Raw genomic sequence first — 11,496 nt, 5'->3', positions numbered from 1 at the left:
CAACAGTTCTCAACATGTGGTCTTCAGGTCAGAGCCTTAGCATCACCTGCGTACTTATTAGAAATGCAAATTTTCAGGCTCCACCCCAACCTGCTGAATTAGAAACTCGGGAATAAGTCTCAGCAATCTGTTTGAACAAGCCCTTCACGTAATTCTGTTATACACGATAAGTTGGAGAACCACTGCTCTAAATAAAGCAAGGCTGTGACCTGGGCCCTAGCAAGGAACCCTATGTGAACTAGGAGCAGTTTATTTTCATCATAAGCAAAACATACAAGCAGAATGAAATTCTAATCTTATGAAAGCACAGAATGATGATAGTAAAACTCAAAGCTCTGTTCTGACTTATGAGGGAAACTTGTAAAATTAAAGTCTTCATTAAATAGAAAGATTTCATTACTCACAAATGGTTGCTTATTTGTTTTCTTTGAGGCTAATTATCTCATTCCCTGTGCTAAATCAACATGACCATTGGTTATAAACACAGAGACATAAAATATCTGATGTGAAAGGAATTTCTGTGACCATCAAGTCAATCCCCTTTATTTTATTTACATTATTTATTTATTTTTGAGGTGGAGTTTTGCTCTCTCTCCCAGACTGAAGTGCAGTCAAGGATCTCAGCTCACTGCAACCTCCACCTCCCAGGTTCAAATGATCCTCCTGCCTCAGCCTCCCAAGAAACTGGGATTACAGGCATGGGCCACCACGCCAAGTTAATTTTTGTATATTTAGTAGAGACAGGGTTTCACCATGTTGGGCAGACTGGTCTCAAATTCCTGACCTCAAGTGATCTGACTGCCTCTGCCTCCCAAAGTGCTGAGATTACAGGCATGAGCCACCATGCCCATCCAGATCCCCTTTATTTTAGAAACTGGAAAACTGAGGTCCAGGAAGAGTAAGTGGATCTTCCAATGTCCCACCCTCTGGGTGCAGGGAGAGCCAGAACTAGTGCCCAAAAGTCCTGATTCTGGACCCAAGCACTCATTCTGCCTACATTATCTCATGTAATCATGTTTGTGAAACCCTCTGAAACATACAAAGTACAAAGTGGTTGCATTCTATTAATATTAAATTGGGTTTGCAAAATTTGAATTCCAAATCTTAAAGAGCCAAAATCAAATGTGTGTGCAAATTTGTGCTCTAATCCCTGTCCAAATGCAAATAAAAAATGAATGAACAGTATCGTCATATAATTATAGAGGATTTTGGAGCATTAATGTTGTTATTAAGAAATGTAATGGAGGCAATCCCATCACTTTGGGAGGCCAAGGTGAGCGGATCATAAGGTCAAGAGATTGAGACCATCCTGGCCAATGTGGTGAAACTCCATCTCTACTAAAAAAATACAAAAGTTAGCTGGGCGTGGTGGCACCCACCTGTAGTTCCAGCTACTCGGGAGGCTGAGGCAGGATAATTGCTTGAACCCAGGACACAGAGGCTGCAGTGAGCCGAGATGGTGCCACTGCACTCCAGCCTGGTGACAGAGCAAGACTGTCTCAAAAAGAGAAAAAAAAAGAAATGTAATGGAAAAGCATCAGGCAGCACGCTCTGATATCTCCTTTTTATGTTTTCCTCTAAAATGCCTGTGGTATCATAAAGATCTCAGAGAAATTTCCATTAACTTTAAGACAAATAGGCCTGAAGAGGGAACAGTAATCTGTGGGCTCCATAGACCTCATTTCACAAAGAGAGAAACCCAGGCATTGTAAAAGAAAGTGAGAAACGTGATTTTTCCCTCACTGACCCAAGAAACTAGAGCAAAAGCAACAAGAAACCTGGATCACACAGATGGTACACAAAACACTCTTTCCTGCCACTTTCTCCTGCCTCAGCCTTCCCATATCATTTCAACAGCCCTTCAGAGACAGTACCTCCTAGGAACCCACTGGCTGACCTGGTCAGAGACATTCAGTTTCCGAGTGCAGTAAGAGTCAGAGCCATGCACTGTGGCAGAGCCAGAACATGTCAGAGATGGAGAGCAAGTGAGGCAGTAATGGGCTTGTGTCCCAGGTCACTGATAAATGGAGTTGGGTGACCCTGAGTTGGCTTTATGGGTGGTCTTGCTGCCTAATACCCCGTTGGCTTACACAGGGCTGGAATAGCCCTGGGAGCCCTGTTTACTTTGCAGTTGACTTTTCCTCAGGAGTGGTGTTCCCTCCCATTTATTTTTTAGGGTGTGAACTAAAATAGTTGTCTCTCTGCCTTAACTTTGTAACTGGCTGAATTGGGTCTTTGACTTGGGAATCATTTTTTAATAGCTTTATTTATATATAATTCACATACCATACAATTCATCCATTGAAGTTGTACATTTCAATGGTGTTTAGTATGTTCACAGATCTGTGCGACCATAGCCACAATTTTAGAACTATTTCATCACCTATAAAACCCCATGCCCTTTCACTATCACCTTTCTATTCCCACATCCTTCCCAGCTCTAAGTAACCACTAATTTACTTTCTCAATAGATTTCCTTGTTATGAACATAATATGAATGGAGTCATACAGCACGTGGTCTTTTCTGATTGGCTTCTTTCACTCAGCATAGTGTTTTTATGAGTCATTCATGTTGTAGCATGTACCAGTGCTTCATTCCTTTTCGTTGCTGAATACTATTCCATTGCATGAATTGACCACATTTCATGTATCCATTCTTCAGCTGATGAACATTCGGGTTGTTTCCACCTTTTGGCCATTATGAATCATAGAACTGGAATTTTAGAATTGTCATGTAGTCTAAGGGAAAAAAATTTTTGAATTAGGTAATTTCCTTAATAACTTGCTGCTTTTACGTTGTTTAGCCTATTGATTTAATATATTGAGCCCCTGCAAAATGTAAAACATACTGGAAGCTACTTTGAGGTTATAGTTCTTAAGAATATTTATAACAGTAGTAGTAATGTCTCTCTTACAAAGACATTATTATTAATGTCTTGTACATTATTTTAGGTAATCTTTGTAACGCTATGAATCTGATATTACCAGTCCCCTTTCATAGAAGACATAAACTCTGATAATTCGGGATCACTAGAAGACAGGTTGGAAGACTTCTAGTTCAGCCTCTTGGTAAGGTATATTTTCATAGAAAAGAAATCCTTTTATTACCATTTTCTGTAACAATTAAGGCTTTTGCAGCCCTAGGTTCTGAATCAGAGACAAGTCTGTTTCCCCTATTCTAAATTCCACTACCTCTTTTTCTGCCTTGTAAAACATCACTTTTCGCCTTTTATCATCACATCTGGGTTTAGGGTTATTCTCTTTGGGGTAGTCCATAGGAGAAAGATTGCATCAGAAGTCCTCTGAGATGGCTGCTAGCCCTAAAGGTTCTGTAGCATTTTATTCAGAGATGTAGAATGATTCCACCATTACAACAATGCTGGTGGCTTTCCTAACAGTCAGTTCCTTTCTGTAAGTTCGGGTAAACCCAATAGAAATGCTGGCCATGTGGACTCATGCTGGCTGGACCTAGAACCATGGGAAACCAGGGTCTTGGGTGGGTCAATGCCAGGGAGGGTCTTGTGTTTGCTACAGGAATAACATCATGAGGAAGGGAGATTACCACCAGAGCAAGGAATGAGTGAGAATTCAGAAGGCAAAGAGATGAGTCGGAGGCTGGAAATGGAAAGAAACATAAGATGAGTTAGGGCTGTGGATGAATCAAGGTAACTGAAGTCTTAGTTATGTTGTATCTCTGTGTCTTGCTAAAAGGCAGAGCTGTCTAACAACCTAAATGTCCATCAGTTGTGACGAATTAAACTACGGTAAATCCATACAATGGGTAAATCCATACTATCAGTTCTTTAAACAGTGGTAGAAAGCTACACATTTTTCTGGGAAGTTATTCATGGTATAGTATTGAGTAAAAACAGGCTATGAAACACCATGTCATTAATGTAAAAATGTGTACGTATATATGTGTATGTAATTATGTGTGTGTATATGTGTATGTAATTACATGTATGTGTGCACTTGTGTATATAATTTTATGTCTCTAAGATGTCTCTACTTTAAGATAATACTATTGACCAGACATTCACTATTTGCTAGTTACATGCATTATCTTGTCAGAACTTTACAGCAATTCTCATGTAAAATATTAATATGTTTTAGATGAGGCAAGCAGGACTTTAGAATGTTGAGAAATTGACCCACAGTCACAGAGCAAGCAAATGATAGAGCTGGAACAGTAATGTCAGACTGTCTAACTCCACAGGAGATGCCCTCAATCACTGTATCACACCCCTATAAAGAATACAAGAAATACCTAGTCTCTAGTAACGACCACGACAATCCATGAGCATCATTTCCCCTGTTACTTCTTCTCCAGGGACACAGTGAGCAGATCATTATGAACTCGAATCAGCCTTGACAAAGAAAGTTCAGCACTCACAAACCTATTCAAAACTGAGTGACTTAATCCTCTTCATATACCAATGTGATGATTACTTTTATGTGTCAACTTGACTGGGCTAAGGGATGCCCAGATGGCTGGTAAAACATTATTTCCAGGTGCATCTGTGAAGATGTTTCTGGAAGAGATTAGCATTTGAATCAGTAGACTGAGTAAAGAAGACTGGCCCTCACCAATGTGGGAGGACACCATCCATTCCATTGAGGGCCCAAACAGTACAAAAAGGTAGAGAAAGGGCAAATTAACTTTCTTCTTGAGCTGAGACATCCATCTTCTGCTCTCAGACATCAGAGCTCTGGGTTCTTGGGCCTTTGAATAGGATGTAAGTCCTATTACATCAGCAGCATCCCCAGTTCTCAGGCCTTCAGATTTAAACCTGGAGTTAACATCATCAGCTCCCCTGATTCTCAGGTCTTCAGACTTAGACTGAATTACACCAGGGGCTTTCCTGGGTCTCCAGGTTGCACGTGGCGTATGGTGGAACTTCTCAGGCTCCATAATCCTGTGAGCCAATTCCCATGATAAATCTCCTCTCATATATAAATATATACACATTACATATACATTATATATGTGCATATTATATACATTACATATTATATTATATACATTACATATACTATATAGTATATATACATTATATATAATATACATGATATACATGGTATATGTTATATACACATTATATGCTATATATAATATAGCTGACATATCTATAGATATACTGTTAGGTTGGTGCAAAAGTAATTGCAGTTTTTTTGTGTTTGTTTTGTTTTGTTATTTTTAGAAAGCTGCAGAAAGTGAATTTCTCTTGCTTTTTAAAACAGAATATTTCCCAAACTTGGGCATCAATGCTTGTTTTTTTTTAGGTGGGGGATAAAAGACTGGGCCATCTTCACATACCCTCAGACCCCGGCTCTTGGCAGCCCCATCCGCCAGCCAAACTTCCTACTTGGGGGACGGCTGCTTTCCCGCCACTACCCCCCCACCCCCCAAACCTGCACTGCTCGGTGCAGTTTTGCAGCTACTGGCCTTGCTCAGTGAGGCAAAGTTCTGTCTGACCAATTGTCTGTACTTCCCCATCCTGGCTTCGCGGAAGGCACTGGATTTTGGGTATCACTCCATACACTCTGACAAGGGCATCTTTAAAATCTGCAACTTGGTAGTAATTGACGGATGGTTTTAGCCGCAGTTTTAGGAGCACACTGTTGCTGTCCAGCTCCCTGTAGAGTTCCCGGCTTCTGCTAAAGTACTTCTTCTGGGAGTTGAGTGCGTCCACCAGGGCGGCAGAGGTCCCATGCTTCTCCCACTCATGCTTCCAGAAGTGGCTACGATTGGGAAACGAGTGAATTACATCAGGCCACTATGCCTTCATTTCCGGCAAAAGATCCTTAATCTCTTCTAAATTAAAGTGCCACGATCCATTACATCCTTCACTTTTATCGGGCCATAGTCCCATGTATTGTCCAGTAATCCGGAGGGTCTCTACAGTCGTTTTCAACTGTCTCGCATACTGTCTCAGGCCAGTGCTGGACCATAGTTTTTTCCACTCATGGTTATCACGCAGGCGCTTGTCCGCACCGCCCAGGAAAAGCAATGCCAGTCAGAGGCAGCCCAGCAGGGCCCCGCTCAGGGCTGCAGGGGCATGGTGCCGACCTGAGGAGACAGGACGCCTCCCGCTGCAGCTCCGGCCCCCACTTCCCACCCACCGCCCCAGGAAGGCTTCTCGGACAAACGCTGTCTCCGAGGACCCCGCGCCGCCGCGCTCCTCCCGCTGCAGCTGCGGCCACTGGGTGCGCCTGAGCCAGCGCCTCGCGTGCCCAGCACTGGGCTCCGGGAAGGGCCGCAGCAGCCCTTGGCGACCCCGGCCCCTCGGCGCTTCCGTCCGGGCTCCTGCAACCCCAGCTCCTCCTCGTTGCAGCCACCGCCTGCCCAAGGCCACGGTCAGTCGCGCTTCCGCCCAGCCCAGGGAGTGCCTCTGGCCTTCACAGGAGCACAGAGCCACGCCCCCTGGAGAGGACGCCCCCCCCCGCCCGCCCCCCGCCCCCCGCCCCCCGCCCCCGGCTGACACATCCCCACCGGACGCCACGCCCCCGCCCGGCGTTCACGCCTCGCTCCGCGTTTGGCCCGCAGAGGCCGAGGCCGGAGCAGGTCCGTGGTACTTGCGGGCGTGTCAGGCAGCTGAGTTCCTTCGCCACGCAGGCGCCCCGCGCCTTTCCACGCAGCTCTGCGCCACTCCCCCACTGCCAGGTCCGAGCTAGCCTGGACCACCCGTGAGGAGCGCCCTCGGGGGGACCACCCTCGGGGTGGCCTATGTCTGCGCCACCCCCCCGCCAGCAAGTGGGTGTGCGGGACCCAGGGCCACCCGGCGCTCCAGGGACAGCCCCCAGCCCAACCCGCGCACTCCGCAGGCCGGCGGCCCGCACGCCGCAACCGCCTTGCACGCCGCCTGGGACTTCCTGACTGCAGACGGTGCGTGGCCGCCCTGGCTCCCTGCAGCCGTCACGTCGGCGCTCCACTGCGCAGCCGGAGGGACGGCTCCAGATTTAGGCGGGGACGTACTCGGGCCACTCCCCTGGAAACCTCTGGGTGCTAGGAGCACCAACATTCCTAGAAGGGCCTGGCCTCACCCAGCCCTGGGCCTCACCTAGCACTGGGCCTCACCTGCCCCTCCCCGCTGGCCCCAGGAGCCCAGAAGGCATCTCTGTGGGGTCCGCAAAGAGCCGCCTCGGAGCGCGACCTGGGAAGTCATCTTGTGAGGGATCCTCTCCCAGAAGGACGGGCCACCCCGGACAGATGAAGGGGACTTCATGTCAGCCCCACCTTGACGCAGCCAGGCCCAGTCCCAGAGGCCCAGGCGCCTCCCCCAACACGCTGGCCTTCCCAGCCCCTCAAAGGCGCGGGCTCACCACCCCGCCCCAGCTACCGCCCCTGCCCACCCCGCCCACCCACGTCCCCCTCCGCTCCACCAACCTCCTCCCCGCTCCCCCACCCCCGTCCTCATCGTCCCCCCCACCACCCACCACGCTTGGCTGCCTAGGCCTCCCAAAGTGTTGAAATTACAGGCGTGTGAGCCACTGCGCCTGGCCCTTCCTATAACTTTTGATGTAATGTGTTGTGCTGGGTGGGATCATTGTCAAGTTAAACATTAGGATGGAAAACTGACAGCAGGCTTAAGTCCCTTCTAACTCCAAGCCTCTATGAGTCGAATCTAGTCTTTTCCTCATTCATAAAATAAGCATAGTTATTACCTACCCTGCCTACTTCACACCACGCCTGTTAGCATTGGTTGTGACCACATTGGTTTGGAAAGTGCTAAAAATTTAAGGGGTATCCTTTCGGGCAACACTCATCATGCTTACTTCATTTCAGCATGCCAACTCCACATGACTTATGGAAGTTTCCAAAACACCTCAAAATAGAAAGAATTCTAATATGACCCCTTCCGCCCATACCCATCACCCAGTGGCAGAAATTACCAGTATTTTTTTGCTAAGCTCATCATATGGTTTATTGACCTTGTTCCCATCTGGCTTCTCCTGAGCACTTTCTACATTGCCAGCGTCCCCAATGAAATGGAATGATTAATGGATTTTAAGCTATTGGAGTAGAGAGCATGCCTGTCCTGTTCATCATGGTATCTCTAGTGCCTGACACTGCCCTGGTCATGGTAGGCTCTTAATAAAATATTATTCAATAACTGGACTTGGCTGGGCACAGTGGCTTATGCCACTCCATCTCAAAACAAAATAAAACAATTGAACTCATGGAGCTAGAGAGTAGAAGGATGGTTATAAGCTGGGAAGGGAAGGGTAGTGGGGGTATGTGGGTTGGTTAATGGGTATAAAAATATAGTTAGATAGAATGAGTAAGACCTAGTATTTGACAGCACAACAGGGTGACTGCAAAAATATGCTAGGTGCGGTGGCTCACGTCTGTAATCCCAGCACTTTGGGAGGGTGAGGCCGGTGGATCACGAGGTCAGGAGTTTGAGACCAGCCTGGCCAACATGGTGAAACCCTATCTCTACTAAAAATACGAAAAAAAAAATTAGCTGGGTGTGGTGATGCTCATCTGTAATCCCAGCTAATTGGGAGGCTGAGGCAGGAGAATTGCTTCAACCTGGGAGGTGGAGGTTGCAGTGAGCTGAGATTGCACCACTGCACTCCAGCCTGGATGACAGAGCGAGACTGTGTCCAGAAAAAAAAATTATCTGGGCATGGTAGTGCGAGCCTATAATCCCAGCTACTGGGGAGGCTGAGGCAGGAGAATCATTTGAACCCAGGAGGTGGAGGTTGCAGTGAGCCAAGATCGAGCCAAGTTCGAGCCACTGTGCTCCAGCCTGGGTAACAGAGAGAGACTCTATCTCAAAAAAAAAAAAAAAAATTAAAAGACACCAGAAAGTGTGAGTGTTGCCTTATGGAAGAAGAGAAGCTATTGCCTGTTTGCTTTTTCATGCTCTTTATTCTTGAACATCTGCCTTCTGTCTTATCTCAAGATGCATGGACATCATTGTCAGGCAGACTTTGGTTCAAGTCTGGGCTCAGCCTCTTTTACAATGGTATGAACATGGTGAGTTACTTAACCTCCAAGGCCATACTTTCTTCGTTTGATTTTTAAAATACTTCACTGGCTCTTCGTGGGGACTAAATGGGATATTTAATATTTCACTTACTGTGCTCTACAAAATTCCCGATAAGTTCTCAGTAAGGGATAGCCATTTACATTCTTATCCTCTGTAATTTTCTTCCCTGTGTTATGTTTAAGTAATTTTTTTTTCTTTCATGGAGAAGGTACTAGGAAAGTAAGATGTGGGAAAATGGGACTATTTACATATCAGAAAAGGAAGATTAGTAAAAAATTAATACGTGTTTATTTCCTCTGCTTGTCCATGTTGATTTCTCCTGCAAGAATGAACTTGTCTCTTTTTGCTCATTGCACCCAGGAGGGACAAAACCATGTCCAGAGGTCCCCTTGTTGAGGCTCTGACATGCGCTATTTTTTTACTTTGTTTTGGGGCTCACCACCCCCTGGGAACACTGGTCTTGCAGTCTACTGGGAGGCGGAGGTTGCAGTGAGCCGAGATCGTGCCACTGCACTCTAGCCTGGGTGACAGAGCAAGACTCCATCTCCAAAAAAAAAAAAAAAAAAAAAAGAAGGATGGATGAATGGATGAAAGGAAGGAAAGGAAGGAAGGTACCAGTATGTAGCCTGTTGGGAACTGGGCCAGTGAGCAAGCAAAGCTTCATCTGTATTTACAGCCATTCCCCGTAGCTCACATTATCACCCTTTCTTTATAAATAAAGATAATACAGTTGTATCCTTTAAGCCACTAAGTTTGTGGTAACTTGTTATAGCAACAAAAGCAAAGAATACAGTCACCAAGGGTATAATAAACTGTTCAAAGAGGGAGTGGTCGGCAGGGTTCAGTGCTCCTGGCATACGGATGGCCCCAGATGAGGTGGTACTCTAAGTCAAGGTGGGGTGTGCATTTTTTAAAATTAGGGTGGAGGCAACAGGTTGTGAGGGCAAGGCTCAGAGTAAGGAGTGGGACTTCGTTGACCAGGGACGGGAAGGGTGAGCCAGGCTGGAAGGGGTTGGGTCTTCGCACCAAGCCCGCCTCCAGGGGTGAGCCAGAGTCTGGGGCCATCAGCCTAGCTGCAGGTACTGCAGCAGCAGATAGAAAAAAAGTAAGGCAATCTCTAGTTGCTGCTTGTACATGATTGGCAGGTGGGCAGTGCACAGAAATAGAGCACCTGGGAAGGGGGTGGGGTGTATCTAGCTGGATATTCCTGCAGACTCTTGGCATTAAGAAGGCCTCTCTGGGACTGGGTATGGTGGTTCATGGCTGTAATCCCAGCACTTTGGGAAGCCAAGGCAGGAAGATCACTTGAGGCCAGGAATTTGAGACCAGTCTGGGCAACATGGCAAGATCCTGTCTCTTCAAAAAATAAAAAACATTATTTGGGCACAATGGCACATGCCTGTGTTCTCAGTTACTCAGGAGACTGAGGTGGGAGGCTCGCTTGAGCCCAGGAGGTGGACTCTGCAGTGAGCTATGATCATACCTAGCCTGAGTGCTGTGCTGCACTCTAGCCTGAGTGACAGAGCAGGACTATGCCTCTAAAAAAACAAAACAAAAAGTAAATAAATGAAAAAGGCTTTTCCATAGGCAACAGGCTGAGTCACTCACTGACTGGGTTGGGATTGAAGGTTAGCGCTTCAGTCCGAGATGAGAATTAGAGTGCTAAATGGGTGACTAGGAGCTGGACTAAAACAGAAAACAAATGAAAAGGTGAGACTCCGGGTAGATCCTGGTTTGGGTGAACAAGGTGCAAGCCTAGGTATCAGAATATGCTCCTAGAAGTGGGGGCAGAGGCACCTAGGTGATGGGAAACTGAGGCTGAATGTCAGAGCGAGGCCTGGAGGGAGTTAGTTCTCCTTCCTGCACCAGTTCAGATCTGAGATTGTCAGGAGGGGGATCAAATAGCCACAGTCAGAGCCAGCAAGGCTTGCCATAGAGAGCAGAAGTAATGTCACAAAACTGGGTCAAGGAACAGTTAAGAGCAAAGCAGCACCAACCAAGGGTGAAGCTCTGTCTCATCCACAAGTTCTTCCAGTGCTCCTGGTGAGGCTTCTAGTCTGAGGATGGAGCAGATTAGAAGGTGAAGATAGGGAGGGAAGATGAGTGCATGCATATTAACTTAAGGCCAGGAGTTTGAGACCAGCCTGGGCAACATAGCAGGACCTTGTCTTTATATGGAAAACTATATACTTTTATTACAACCCTGTTTCAAGTTGAAGATGCTGAGGCTTTCAGAGGAGGTTGCTTTGCCCAGAGCCCTAAAGCTGTTAAGTGGTGAAAACAGAAATGGCTTTGGGTCTTTGAACTATCGGGCTTGGGCTATTTTCCCTGCACCTCAGCCAGCTCTCCAAAAAGGGCCAGGTCATGATTTGCATCTGGCTTGGGTCCACGTGCACATATTTTATAAGGATTGTACAATCTTGGCTCCTTTTTGGTAGGGAATATTCTATGCATTTGAATCCTGAGATGTGGACACTAGATTTCATAAAGCTATTGC

At 46.5% G+C, this 11,496-nt stretch overlaps 1 pseudogene; it reads right to left on the bottom strand.

The window, feature by feature from the left end:
• Positions 1 to 5,146: 5,146 nt before the first annotated feature.
• On the bottom strand, positions 5,147 to 7,226 carry LOC107975623 (uncharacterized; annotated as a pseudogene).
• Between the last annotated feature and the right edge of the window lie 4,270 nt (positions 7,227 to 11,496).

Source organism: Pan troglodytes, chromosome 6, assembly GCF_028858775.2.
Source record: "Pan troglodytes isolate AG18354 chromosome 6, NHGRI_mPanTro3-v2.0_pri, whole genome shotgun sequence".
NCBI lineage: Eukaryota > Metazoa > Chordata > Mammalia > Primates > Hominidae > Pan > Pan troglodytes.
The sequence above is the reverse complement of the archived record's forward strand: the minus strand, read 5'-3'. Positions and strand labels throughout refer to the sequence as shown.